The sequence below is a fragment of the Pteronotus mesoamericanus genome, unplaced genomic scaffold, assembly GCF_021234165.1.
Source record: "Pteronotus mesoamericanus isolate MK-2021 breed Mesoamerican mustached bat unplaced genomic scaffold, CSHL_Meso_final contig_52, whole genome shotgun sequence".
In the NCBI taxonomy this organism is placed as follows: domain Eukaryota; kingdom Metazoa; phylum Chordata; class Mammalia; order Chiroptera; family Mormoopidae; genus Pteronotus; species Pteronotus mesoamericanus.
In genome coordinates this window covers 7256633-7271522 of record NW_026555189.1, presented here as the reverse complement: position 1 = coordinate 7271522, position 14890 = coordinate 7256633, and the positions used below count along the sequence as shown (strand labels likewise).

At 40.5% G+C, this 14890-nt stretch overlaps 1 protein-coding gene across 1 annotated transcript in view; it reads right to left on the bottom strand.

Moving 5' to 3' along the window:
• CFDP1 (craniofacial development protein 1) overlaps positions 1-14890 on the bottom strand; it is a 103975-nt gene that overhangs the window by 23414 nt on the left and 65671 nt on the right. The window lies entirely within an intron of this gene.

The following is a 14890-nucleotide window of genomic DNA, read 5'->3' as shown; positions in this document are numbered from 1 at the left end:
GGTGGGGGCTGGGGAATGAGATCATACAAAGATTCAAGACTTCCAAATAGCTTCAGACTTGTAGACACTTGACCGTGGAACAATGTCCTCACAATTCTAAAGGAAAATAATTTTCCGCCTATAACGTTATATCCTACAAAACCAGTAAAAAAAAAACCCCACAAAACAAAACTAAACAAAACAAACAACAAACCCATGAAGGCAGAACAAACTTATTTTCAGACAGGCAAAGTTTCAAAAATTTATCTCCCATAAACTGTTTCCTCAGGATGTTACTGGAGGATGAGCTATATCAAAATGAAGGAATAAGCCTAGAAAGAGAAGCCGAGGGATCCAGGAAATAGGGCAGCTATACAAAGAGGGACAAAGGACAGGCCCAGAGCAAAAGCGGCACAGAAAGCCACGGTAACAAAGAGCCCTGATACTGGCAGGATAATGGAAGGCTCCAGAAGGAATTGGAGGTGGGGTGGGGGATGGAAATGACAGATTATCTGACAGAGTGGAGAACAGTGTTGAGAGGAATTTTACAGCCCTGTTGAAGAGTTCGGAAAAAAATCTGTGATAGGGACACAGAAAACGAAGCAAAGTAATATACATAGGTACACAGGAAAGGAAGTATAAGGCAGTCCACACCCTGGCTCAGCAGAAAACACCACTAATAGTGACAGTAACGCATTACATTGGGAGGGCGGAAGGAGAGCTGGGGGGCTGAGGGGCAGGGGTGGTTCAAGAGTGTGAATCCTTCCTCTTCCAAAAAAGGGGTTGGTGCTTCTTAAAAACTAGAATTAACAGAAGTTAAGAAATAATGTCTAAAATTGATAAACCAAGAAATAACAGTAGATTAAACACTTTGCTTTAAAATATGGACCAAAAAAAGAGAAAAAGACCAGAAGAAATGATGAACGGAGTTAAAGCGGCCAGCGCAGGAATCAGGACCCAGGACTGGGCCGGGGGACTAACTGCTCAGCACATTTTGACTTTTCAAACTATGTTACGGTTTTGATCGCGTAACAACTTGGGTTAATAAATCTTTTTTCTTTAATTGGGGTGACACTGGTTAATAAAATAAATTTCAGGTGTGCAATTCTAGGGTACATCATCTGTATATTACCGTGTGTGCTAAGCGCCCCACGTCCCCCCCATCACCTTTTATTCCCGTTTACCTTCTTCCACCCCCCCCCACCCCCCTTTCTCTCTGGTAACCCCCACACTGTTGTCTGTGTCCCTGAGATTTTTGCTTAATCCCGTCAGCTTTTTCATCCAGCCCTGCAACACTCTCCTCTCCTCTGACAGCCACCGGTCTGTTCTCTGTATCTGCTTTTATTTTGTTAGTTTATTTTATTAGATTCCCCATATCAGTGAAATCACATGGCACTTGTCTTTCTGACTGGCTTACATCACTTAGCATAACAGCAGACAAGGAGAGAAAGGGGTTTTTTTGAGCTGTAAGTCTGGCCCTGTTTGGCTCTTAGACGTCCTAATTTTGAATGTGTTCTCTCTGACTTCTGCTGCTGTCGTCACTTAACATGTTTATTGTTTATTCTTAATAAGGTTTTTTTATCATGTACAAGCCTTTCTATACCACTGAAGTATCTGAACTGAGCTATATTTGAGAGTGTTCTGTGTGCAGGTCACTCGTTCATTTGTTTCATTGTTCAAAACCTTCTACATTCCTGCCATGTGCTGGCAACCACGCTGATGCCAGGGACATAAAGGAAAAGTGAGCCTCGTTGCTGTTCTTAAAGAGCTATGACCCCTCACAGTGCCTAACAAACAACAAGAACGAAATCCTCTTTCTTGCTTTATCCCTTGAACACCTGTTTTAATATTTTTAAGTGTTTCTTAGTGCTATCCAAGAACTACCTGCTTCAGAATCCTCTGTGGTTATTAAAATTCAAAACCCCCCTGAATCAGAATATCTGGGAGCAGGGCCCTGGCATTGGTACTTAACAACAACACACCACAGTTTGAGAGCCACTCACTGTTTTAGAGAAAGTCCTTCATGTCTCCCACTGAAACACATTACCACTCACGTAATTATCCAAACATTATGAATTAAAGAGAAACCAAATGGGCTGCCCAAACATTTGGGGAAGGCTGTGAAATCAATGTGGGTCAGCTGAGCCAAGCCACCCAGGAGTCATGCGGCCAGTTTTCAAAAACAATGATGGATGTATAGACTTAAGGTAGAGGTGAGGGCAGGATGGAGGTAGTTCTGTCTTTTACATCTGGTTCTCAAGTCCTCATTAGACAAAATCACTCAAATCATTGCTGTTTCTTCATTGGAAAAGCTGGTGAAATGATCTTTCCCCCAGCGAGTGAGTGCACTGCTGAAATGATGAAAGCTAGAGCATTCTTCTAGCACTTAACAGAAAAGATTTTGCAAAATATAATTTATCGGTAGGATTTGTATGCTCTTAACTAGGATATGAAAAGCATAAAACTGTTTTATATGGCTCATAAGATGAGAATGCCCTCATTTTACTAACAATCAAACTCTACTGTCCACCCCCAAGTACAGAATCTAAGTAGCACAATGTTGTTATTATTCTGAAGGCTGCTGCTCGGGCAGACAAGCCAGTCCTTATGGTGACAAAATAAAGCAAATTCCAATTAGTAGAAGTTAGAAAAAGCACAAAATTGACCTTATTCTCCAGGGCAACTTCAAGGATGGACCTCTCCTTCCGTCAGGTACTGCTCCACCTGCTGTGTCGGGGCACCGAGCACCGAGGCTGCCCTCGAACTGGCCTCCTTCCAGCGGCGGCCAAACGCAGTCTGTGGTTTGTCTTTTTCATTATTGTTGTAGTTCTTTACATATACATGTTAGGTATATACTTTGCGAATGTTTTCTTTCGTTCTGTTGCTTGCCTAATCACTTAATGATAACTTTTAATGAACAGAAGAAAGAGTATCTGCACGGCTTTTGGTTTAACATAAAAGGGGAAAAGCAGTCATGGTACAGATTTAAAGAAACAAATCGATCAGTATTTCTTTTTTAAACTATTTGTTTTTAGAAGCCAATCGTATATCTTAGCAAACAGTGAACCATCATGGTCACTCCACTGCCCAAGAGCAAGCTAAATTTCGGAGACACAAAACTCTCTGACGGCTGCGCCTTCGGGTGCACACTGTTGCAGAGCCAAGTCGGAAAATGGCTAGGAGACGTGTCTCTGTCAAATGAGAATCGCAAAGGAAAGTCCTGAAATGCCACCGAGATTGTCATCGAACCAGAAAGCTTTTGTTTTTGTTTTAAATAGGAGAAGGGAAGTAAAAAAAGCAATGAAAGGAAGTCTTTAAAGCCTTCCATACCACATTCTGGTTATTAATACAGCTCTTTCCTTCTTAAGCTGATTAAAAAATAAGGAAGGAAGTGGTGGTGGTTAGAGCCAGGCACTCAGATGGTATAACTTCTGGGCTGCACTCCTAATTCATCTGCTGTGTGGGCTGCCCCCATCCTGGGTAAATCAGCCCTTCACGTTTTCTACTTCAGTGTCTGAGACGCAGAGAAAACAATTCAACTGTGAGAGGCTGGGAGCACTGTTAATCATAAATGCTCTGCAAGAGCCTCTGTGGAACACAGGTATTGCCGTATTAGTCACTCCGATCATCTGGAAAGGCCAATGACCACAGCCATCCCCCCTTCTCCCCATCCACAACTTGCCTCCTCCTTGTAGCACCTGACTCATAGAAGCTGCAACAAAGTTTGCTTTTTTTTCTCTTGTATAATTAAGTAATCCAAACAAAACCCTTTAAAACCGCAGCAATAGGTGAAAAGGAACAGGACAGAGGATAACCATTAAGGATACACTGTTGCAGCAATCCCACGTGCCCAGACAATCCCGCCAGTCTGAAATGCTCTGAGAACATCTGCACTGCCCTGGGATGCGAGCCCCGGACAGAGGCTGCCGGCCAGCGGACCCAGGCTGCGCTGCGAAGCAGAAGCCACCCCTCTGCTGCAGGCGAGACAGTGGGGGAAGGAGGTCTCCATCAGAATTATGGAGGGAGGAGGAAGAAAATGTCATGTAAGGTGCAAGGAGAAGTCTCTTCTACTATTCATGTTAAACTTGGTCAAAACAAGGCTGAAAACGAAACAAAAGGTGGAACACGCCCAGCACAACCTAAACTCTACCAAATTGAAAAAAGCTGTCAACAACAACAACAACAACAACAACAACAACAAACACCTACTCAGCAGATCAACTGATAAACTAAGGAAATTATGGAGACTGAGAAAGGCTCAGGCACTCCTAAAATTAATTCCCCCATCAATGCATCTTTTTACCTGGACAGCATATCTTTGGTAATTCTATAAAATAGTGGCCATGGGAAGGAAACTGAGTTATTATTATATTTTTTTAGTTTATTGGCGTGACACTGGTTAAGTTCATGGCTTGCACTCTATGGTGGGCTCTTTCATTCTAAGGATTCTTGCTTGTCTTCTGTTTGGGAAATTTTCTTCCCTTATTTCTTTGGGTATTTGTTCCTCCCATCCATTTTCTCTCTTTTTTTTCTCCCACAACTCATACTGAATGAACTCAAGAACTTCTGAAATAACCGCACCATGAATGTATTAACTTTCTGTCATGCTTTCTCTTTTTATTATTTTATATTCTAGGAAAATTCTTTGGCCCTTCCTTCCTCACTAATTCCCTTTAGTTGTGTCCATTATGCTACACAGCCCTTTTAATAAGGTTCTAGCTAAACAAACAAGTTTCATTTCCAAGATGAAGGAAATAAGGTTTTCCGCCCATAAGAATCTGTTTTTATTTCATGAATGTAATATTCTCTTTTTATCACTTTCAGGGTATAAATATACTTCCCTTCAAATCTCCTTTCTTGTATTCTATTTACTTGGATCCACCAATGTCAGTTTTTATATTTCTTTCTATTTATTTATTTATTTAGAAAGGGGAAAGGAGGGAGAGGGAGAGAAACATCAGTGTGAGTGAAACATCAATCAGTTGCCTCTTGATGCGCCCCAACTAGGGACTGAACCTGCAACCCAAGCATGTGCCTGGATTGGAAATTGAACCTGTGATCTTTTGCTTCAAGGGACAATGTCCAACCAACTGAGCTATGCTGGTCAGGGCAGCTTTTTAATTTCTTGAGCATGGAGCTTCTCTTTATGATGTTGGTTTTCCTCTGATATTTGGCAACTCTTAGTTATGTGCTTGTGCGTGATGTTTTAGATCCCCAGTGTGTAAATACTCCATCTACTCCCCGCAGCCTGTGTCCAGTAATTACAGGGGACAGGCAGGACATACAGGGCTTTTGGATGCTGACTACCTTTAATATGATTCCATCTGCCTTCTCTCCATCAGGAATGCTGGACTACCCAGGACATTCCTTTCTTTCCAGCACTATTAAAGACATACAAGTATATCCTTATAATATGTTTAGGGATTTAGGCACATGTGTAGCGACATGTGTTCAATTTACCATCTTGAGGCTACTTAACATTAACCAGGCAGAGAGCGTTCTAAATATAAACCACTAATACCAAGTACCGAATAGATACATGCCTTATGTAGAGGGTGATTCCTTAAAAGTCTCCAAATGGCATATGGAGAATGTGTCTTTAAGATGACCAATCCATTTTTGTTTCTTTGCTTACTAAACAAAAAAGCCTCCTGTCACTTTTTATCATTTTCCATGTCCTGCTTTTGGGATGCCTCAATAGGACAGACTCTTCTGGTTAATGAAATAGTAATGAGTTAACAAATAAGCATTTAGGTTTTCTAAACCAAATGCAATACCAGCCTTATGAGTATGGCTGCCATGAATCAGCTCATTGGAATCACACTGGCTGATAAAATCTCATTTCTAGATTTGCAAAGCTGAGAAATAACCCTGTAACAGAGGTAAATACAAAAAACCTGGGGCCCCCTTCAAATCATGGAACATTACCAACAATCAATAACTAAAAGAAAAAATAACGTTAGGAGAAGAAATGATTTCTGGTTCTTAAAGATAACCTAATTTAAAGGAGACTTCTTCCTCTAGTAAGCTAAAGAGAGGATCTGCCTGCCTCCTTTAATAAATTCTAAGTTAATAACATTTACCTACAAAAGTAAAAGTTAATCTTCTTTTTCCTACATTTAAATGTTTTCATAGAGCTCAAATACTTACATTGCTCAATTCAAAGTAGTTTTTGGTTAGCATAATGGGTAGGGAAATCCCTCAATAAAATGTCATTGCCTTGGGGTGAAAGGCAACCGAACAAATAAAAGACCAGTTTTATTTAGGTTATGCAAAAGAAAAATATTCTTTGGAATGAAATTTCTGCCTGCAAGTAAAGTTAATGTTTTTTTTTGTTTTTTTGTTTTTTGTTTTTTATAGAAGCCCCTTAGTAGATTCTACTTCTCTGTCTCACAGGTTTTCTCCCCTTCTGTTTCTCATTTGCTAAGTAAGAAAGAGTTAACTCATAAATTAGAGGAATGTTGTTTCAGCGCCACAGAAAGCTTTTAAGGACAGGGTCAATGCAAGGACCAGATTCTTCATTAACTCACTATCAAGACAGGTCACTGCAGACTCAAGAGTTCATATATCAGCAGGAAAAGCTCAGCTGGTTATGGCTGCTTGTTTCCTGCACATCTTAAAATCCAGAATGGAGAAGTAGATTCCATTGTGAGTGTTTCCTGACTTGGAAGGAAAGAAAATATTTTCATGATGACTATTCTTTTCTCAGGCTGGTGTCACATTTGGCCCAAAGGCACAACGGGCAGGAAAGCGGCCTCACTCTCGGTGCACGTTCTTACGCCGCAGTGTACTTTCTGATGTCAGTTTGCTCCCAGTTAATTATGTCCTAATGATTCTGTGTGTAGCCTCACTGGATTTTATTGGCAAGGCACTAGCTTTTAAATGAATTTTTATGTAAATGTTAATGGTTATGTAAATTAGGCAAATTTCCACAGTTACTGCCTGCCCATCCACCTGCACCACATGCCATGAGCTACAATTCTCCTTCATGGCCACTGTTCTTGACTGTGGCCTATAGTTCTTAGTCCAAAAGAGACGCAACGCTATTAATAGCCCTATGGAAAGCCAACTGGTTTTGCTCTAACTTTCCGAAAGACACTCTTTTGTGATGCTGAGCCTGGCATATAACCTTGAGGAGAAAGTCCACGAAAGACTGAGCAATCATCGCACTGTCAAAAGAAGACTGGTATTTTCCCTCCAAAATAAGTGATTGGTTGGATTAGCAGAGAACTTAAAGTAAAACTCCAAAGGAAAACCTCTCAACGGGGAAACTGTAAGCAGAGCTCTGGCAAAGAAGCCTTAGAAAGGTTTCTTTGGCCTCCCAGCAAATAGGAGAGGGCTTCAGAAGGGTGTAGGAAAAGACCTGATTTCCCAGTCTGGCCCCCACCCCAGCACTGAACCAGCAATGGTGAGACACCTTTCAACGCTCCAGGAAAAGGAAAGGCAGACACAGCATTTCTGGAGGAGGCAAAGCGGCTGTGCTTCTTTTCCACTTCTTGCTTTTGCATTTGCCACCATCTCTAAAGCTCCCTTTCTGTGCTCAGCTGATGGCTCTTTTCGAGCAGCCAGCTCAGGAGGCAGGGCTGTACAATGGCAAAAGCCTGGCTGTAGGAATCAAGGGGCCTCAGTCTTCTGACTCTGCTCTAGTCCTTAGCCTCTTCTGGCTGCCTTTCTCGTGGTCTCTTTCACTTCTAAAACTCTAGTGGCGTTTTATTTTTAAAAATTCCTAATAGTTGTATGGTACACACATTCCAAGCTAAACACTTCAAGTATGCACCTCAGGTGCCTGAATATCACAGGCCACACCAAGGCTGTTAGCTGTTGCTGGCAGCAGGCCACAAAATCCACTGTCAGAGCCAATCTGCAGCATGCTATGCAAGGGGTTTTATAATCCGCTGACACTGGAGTTTACTTTCTACTCTAAGATGTAGAGAACAGTGGTACTTCCTAATGGTTATTACTGGGAGAAAAAAAAAAAATCTCAGATTTATTGTTTTGAAAAACTGCTACTCAATATAGTCACAAATCCATGATGGCACTTCTATTTTTACTGGGATCCTTCCCCACTCTTCAAGAAGAAAAAGTCTGTATAACAGGTACTTATGTGGACAAACTCTGCTATGTCTCTGCCTCATAATAGCTTTGGCGAAAGAAAAATGTTTTCTTTACCAGCTGGGTCATTAACAAAAAGACTGTAAAAGTTTAATGAGAAAAAGAGGCCAGGTGATAAGAAGGTCACTGCTGGCTCATCACTTCCCATCCCCAGTGGCTGCCAAAGCCAAATCCAGTTACAGTTCTGACCAAACCCTGTAGATTAGCATACCCACTCTCTGTGTGCACACAAAAACAGAACAGGCATCCTTTTTCTAGGCTCTTGGGAGAAAAAAAATATATTTTGAGGTTAGATGGCTGGGTTAAGAATCAAGAACCCTCATCTTAATTTTGGGAGAAAACGTAGGTCAGTGGTTCTCAATCTTGAGTGATTTTTGCACCTACGGAACAGTTGGCAATATCTGGAGACATTTTTGGTTGTCAAAACCTGGGGAAAGGAAAAGAGGTATGACTGGCATCTAGAGGGTAGAGGCCAGGGCTGCAGCTAAACATCCTGTAACTCACAGGACAGTTCTCCCCAACAAAGAACTGTCAGGGGTGAGAGGCCTGCCCTTGTGAAGTGGCGTTCCCTCTGTCCAATGACAGCAACTCCGTAAACCTGCTGCAAAGAGGAGAGTGGTCTCCCTGATACAGCAGTTTAAGCTCCTTGAAAAAAACAACTGGATTCAAGGTCAGGTCCATCAGTAAACGTACGCGAGGAGTTCCAACTTCCGGTTGTTCTTGGGGAAGATGGAGCCTGGCTTGGTCCTTGTGAAACAGAAAAAGTCTCTGGGCTAAATTTAAAGACTCTATGCATGACACTAAACATTTCTAAATGCCATTCAGCAAAAACCCTTTCCCATTTTAACTGGTTAGAGAACAAAATGCTGGCAGCACTAGATAGCCAGTTTTCTCCACAAGCTCCTGTTCTTCTAGCTTGTTCAACAGCAGTTCCTTTGTTGAGGATTCCACCTCTGGCCAGCCCTCAGGCAGTCTGTGGCTATGATTCCCTCACACTAATGTGTTGACTTCATTTTTTTCTCCAGTAAAAAACTGCTGGTCCATATCATGCAGATGAGTAACAAATGCTATTGAAACTGTTCCAAGACGGAAAGGAATTTTAGAGAAAATATATGTACATGACAAAGTAGGGGCACTTCCCACAGTCTTTAGGGGAGCACAAGGCCTCAGAGCACATGACAGGGGCCTGGGAAGGAGTTCGTGACTTCATCACTAGCTCAATTACTTTAAAAGCTTCCAAACAGAAACAGCAATAGCTTTGGAAATGCTTTAGCTAATAAACTAAGCAGAACTCCAAAAGGCGGCCTGATGAGCTGAACATGATCAATATCCTAATACTGACTAACCCTACTCTCTTTCCTGCCACGCCACTGTAAATCAGTTAATCAGTATAACTTATGCAAAGCTGACTTCCTAGAAAGGGAAAGAAAAGGATAATTCAGTGGATAATGATAGTTGAGTAGACTGTACAACAAATGAATATGCAACCTTTTGTGCAAAAATTTAAAGGTATTTTTTAATTATGAGGGCATTTTAAGTATCTCTAGTAAGAAACAGTTTCTCCCAAAACTGAAGCAGCATGAACAATTTTAGAGCTCTTATTTAATGCAATTATGGTAGGACAATAGGCTATAATAAACCAGTTACTTAAAACCCAATGGACCAACTGTTTGGCTGTTGGATGAAACTAACTAATCTCCAGCAATAATGCACGGATTCTAAAGCTTGCCCTGTTGGCATGTTAAGGTTCTAGGACCTCTGCATGTTTTTTTCATTGCTATACGCAAATAAAAAAGAAAACAAGGTAATGACTGCACAGCAATGTGAAGGTACTAAATACCATTGAATTGTACACTTTAAAATGTTAATTTTATGTGAAATTCACATCAACAAGAAAACAAAGGAATCAGGAGCTAAGCCACTTTAATTGCTTTAGAAAGCAAAATTATGGGACGTATGTCAATTGGAAAAATACCTATAAAATAATGGTATAATTCAAGACCAACTATATTATAGCTCATGATTATTTTTTAAAAATATTTTATTTATTTATTTTTAGAGAGAGGGGAAGAGAGGGAGAAAAAGAGGGAGAGAACCATTGATGTGAGAGAGAAACATCAACTGATTGCCTTTCGTATGCACCCCGACTGGGGACCAAACCCGCAACCCAGGCATGTGCCCAGACCAGGAATTGAACCAGTGACCTTTTGCTTTGCAGGATGATGCCCAACCAACTGAGCCACACCAGTAAGGGTTGCAGCTCATGTTTAGATGTTTTATAGTAGATGTATATTTACATGAGAAGAAAAGTAAAACAGAAGGGAAGCTGAACGAAAGAATACTCAAAATAAAATTTTTAGAATGAAAATAATGATCTTTGAGAAGATCCCAGAAGCAATGATGTTCAGAAAAAAACATCCCCCCAAACTGAGAGTCTGGTAACAGGAAATCAGTATCTTTTGTTCCTACTGTGATTGGTTTGAGGTAGACCAGTGTGGAAGTTTGAATATAAAAAAAGATAATTGAGTAAACTTTAAAATCTTGGTAAATGTTGATTCATTTAAGACATATTACGTGGTCCTAAGTTGGAGTCTAGCTCCCACAAGACCTGGTCAAGAAATCAGTGACTGCACTGAGGCTGCACAAGGGCCTCATCAAGGTCTTCTTGAAATGAGGTCTGGGTGCTTCCAGGTCTCCGCCCAAGAACTCAGAACGTCCATTAGGAGAGAATCACAGACTTGGATGATAGTGTGGACAACACTGAGTAACAGCTCAAATGGAAATGTTCAGGGTCCACAAAACATCTCCCATGAGGACTCACCTTTCTTAATTTTTACAGGACACATAGTGCTTACCAGTGCCCATCTAGAGTTAATAACAGAAAGGTGGTGAGGTCATGTCCTGGATTCTGACATAAACGTTCCTGGTGAAATGTAAATGAAGTAGCCCATGGACCAGGAATGTTACCTTTGCCAGGGTTCTCTGGGAATAAATACTCTACCAGACACTGTATAAGATGGGCAGAAAGAATTAAGGAAGCCAAGAATAAACCATTACATTTGTAGATATTCTACACTATGCATACTTTCATTTTCCAAAATAGTTGTAAAAACTAGCTCTTAAAGAAAAGGTGAACATTCCCTGCTAAAGCGATGGGTGTACCATCCAAACCGGAAATCACCCTGCTCCACTCCTCTGCTCTGAGGCCGTGTTGTGCCGCCTCGTAAAGACCTGAAAACCCAGTCAGCCATCAGTACTCCCCCACCCCATCCCTGAAGAGTGATTTAGCTTCAGAATCTCTCTTTACATGGCACTATAACCATGATCATTACTGTTAGGTGTCAGGAAAACTATTTGCCACCTGTGTTTAAGTGTTTGCTTCTCAGCTTCCAACTCCCTGGAAAGACATCACAATACAGAGGGAGGAGCTCAGGGCTTGGAGGCAGACAAACGTGGGTGTGAACCTGGGTTCTCCCTATTTTTGGGGGGCGAACTAACAAACCTAGCTAAACCTGTTTCTGTAGCTGTAAAATGGGGATGAAATTATTCCCTAGGGGTAGAAATGATAGGCATTAAGAGCATCCATGCGGTGAGTGTAACTTACTACCATCATTCTCTCCTGAGGTTTGTTGAAGGAACAGAGCACCAAGTCATTGCTTCTACCCCCACCCGAAGGGTGACAGGCGGCCTAGCTGGGGAAAGGAGATCCTGGCCCACAAAGAAATATTGAGCTATTTGTTGCCTTTAAGATCTATTCTACAGAGCAGTAATACGTGGAAGCCCTGAAGTGAATTGTGACCTGTGAAGTAAGAACAGACATCAGGGATGTACACAAGCCACATGACTCTTTAACTGGGTTAGAGGTGACTGCTTCAGGTCAACAATTAAGAACAACTTGTTTTAGAATTAGTTATAGGAGTATTTCTCTTCCTCGTTAGGATTTTAATCCTTTGAGCACAGAGACCTTTTTCTTTCTCTCTGTATCCTTAGCACAACACTTTGCTGTGAGTATTCTTCACTGCTGGACAATTAAAAAAAAATCAACAACAACAAAGAAAAACGTCTAGTTTCACTAAAGAACGAAGCAGCAGTTGAACACCATTTGCCCATTTATGGAGGAGGAAGCTGACATTACCAAGGTCACAGAGCCAGACACGGCTGAGGTGGGATGCGAAGCCCTGGTCTGCCTGACTCCAAGCCTGAAGTCACCTTGAGTGGAAGGCTCACAGATGTGGAGGTCTTGAAAAATCTAACACATATCTCCACAGAAGGTGTCTTCATGATGGTATAAAAATGTGGTGGCCTCACTGGTCTATCAGTTCAGACAAACACACTATGGTTATGCAAAATGTCTACTTTAGGAGAAGCTGGGAGAAGGGTACAGGCTGTCTCTGCTCTACCTTTGCAACTCATTTATAAATATAAAATATATTTATTTTCCTGAATGTGGCACAAAGGGGAAAGTGCTGTTTAAAAAATGGCTGCCTGGCCCTGGCCAGGTTGCTCAGTTGCCTGGAGAGTTTTCCCATGCACCAAGAGGTTGTGGGTTTGATTCCTGGTCAGGGCACATCTGGGAGGCAACAGATCAACAGATCAATGATCCTCTGTCACATCAATGTTTCTCTCCCCTACCTTCTCTCTCTTTAAAATCAATAAACACCTCTCTCTCTTTCTCTAAAATCAGCAAAAAAACAAAAAAACAAAAACAAAAAAAAAGGCTGCCTAAATGCAATGGGGTATTCTGGACTGGATGCTAGAATAGCAAAAGGGCAGTCCTGGGAAAACTGAATAAAGTATAGAGTTTGGTTAATAGTTTTGTCCCACTGTTGAGCTCTTAATTTTGACAATGTTCCATGCTCACATAAGATGCTAACATTCGGGGAAGCTGAAAAGTATATGGGAACTGCATAATTTTAGCAACTCTTCTGAAATAATAATCTATTCAGATTATCCAATATAAGATTATTCTAAAATAAGAACTTTAAGAGAACAAAGTAACAATAAAAATGAATTTCTAGATACCATATTTATAATTGTATTTGTAATAAAATAAATACAATTTAATAAAAATGAAATTACTAATTTATTAAATCTTAATTCTTAAATCGTTATCTTTTTAATATCCTATTTTACAAAACAAACAAGAAGTGAGCATAAAGCACTTCTGCTAAGAGTGGTGGTCTCCAGGAAAAGCATGTGTGCAACTCAGTTGCAAGCTAAATAATCTGCTTTATCCAGATAAACTGAGGTTATCCATACTAGCATACTTGGCAGACATTTTCTCATTTCTCAAAAGTAAACGAAGTAAGTCTGTCACTTCAAGGAGAACAACTGAGAGTATCTGCCAATGATTAATTTTCAGCTTTAGAATTTTGGGAAACCTTTATCTACCACTGTGAACTGGACAGCTTCCCAGTACTTAAAGACATTCTGATGAGACTGGCAGTGATATTAATGTATGCAACTTATTAATGAAATTGGTTAACACTGGATGTGTATAACCCAGTTGAAAAGTATTTTCCAAATGACTAATGCATCGTGTTACAAATCATGCATATTGGAAAAAAAATCATTCAAAGTTCAAGTGACATCAAAGATTTTAATGCAATAGTACAAAAAGTTTAATGATATGGTTTTAGATTCCACATTATAGCTAAACTTTAAGAAACTACCACTATTCATATTTTAGGATAGTATCACAGAATCCTGGCCAGTGTGGCTCAGTTGGTTGGAGCGTCGTCTCATACACCGAAGGTTGAGGGCTGAATCCCTGGTCCCACACTTAGGGTGTGGGTTTGACCCTTGGTTGGGGCACGTACAGGAGGCAACAGATCAATGTTTTTGTTTCACATTGATGTTTCACTCTTTCTCTCTCTAAAAAAAAAATTTCAATAAACATATCCTCAGGTGAGGATTTAAAAAAAAGCAACAGACTGAATGAAGAAGCAGATCTGAGAATCCAGCCATCGTCTATTAAATCCAACATTAAAGAGATAAAATTATACTATTGTCCTTACTAATTTGGGGGAAAATAGTTAACAGGTAATGGGTTTATTAATGTACTAGAAAAGGAGTTAGTAAATATTTTAAATTGTCCTGTTTTAATTTTTTTATACCATAAAGAACAATTGTAACCCACTCAGTAATTCTGAAGAGTGCAAAAATACTTGAGAACAAAAAATTTAAGACCTGACGTAGGGTAATGTATATACAAGCTCTTTTTTCCAATAGGAAAAAGAGGCCAAATTCTTACTAACAGGGAATAATTCACACCACTAGCTCCAAAATAGCAAAGCTCTGCAGAGGCTGATGTACTTTAAAGTGGATAAAGTGTTGAATTTTTAGTTAGTCTGTGCACTGATGTTTCCCCCCACAAAGACTCTTAAAGAGCAAAAAAATAAGATAAAACAACATCAAAACCACCATCTGCATGCTTTGGGTTTGCCAAACCATTAGTTCAGCCTTTCCTGAGCCTCCATGCCTTTGCAGCCTGTAAGCCGTATCCTTGACCATCACTACCCCTACCTGGCGTTAAAACACCTCCAATTAGATTCTCCTATCTTTTCTCCAGAGATAACAACCCTAAGCAAATTTGGAGACACATTCAGAGCCATTAAAAATAATTGGTTTTGAATTCAGAACAAAAAGATAACAACCTCTGGTCCAATATGGATGCACTTCACTGTCTATTTGGCCAAAATCTATTTCTGTGAGTGCCTGTGTTTCATAAGTAGCACCTAAAGTTTTCAATGTTTTGTTTATTGTGCTATCAAGCCTCACATTTGCATTGCTAATAGTA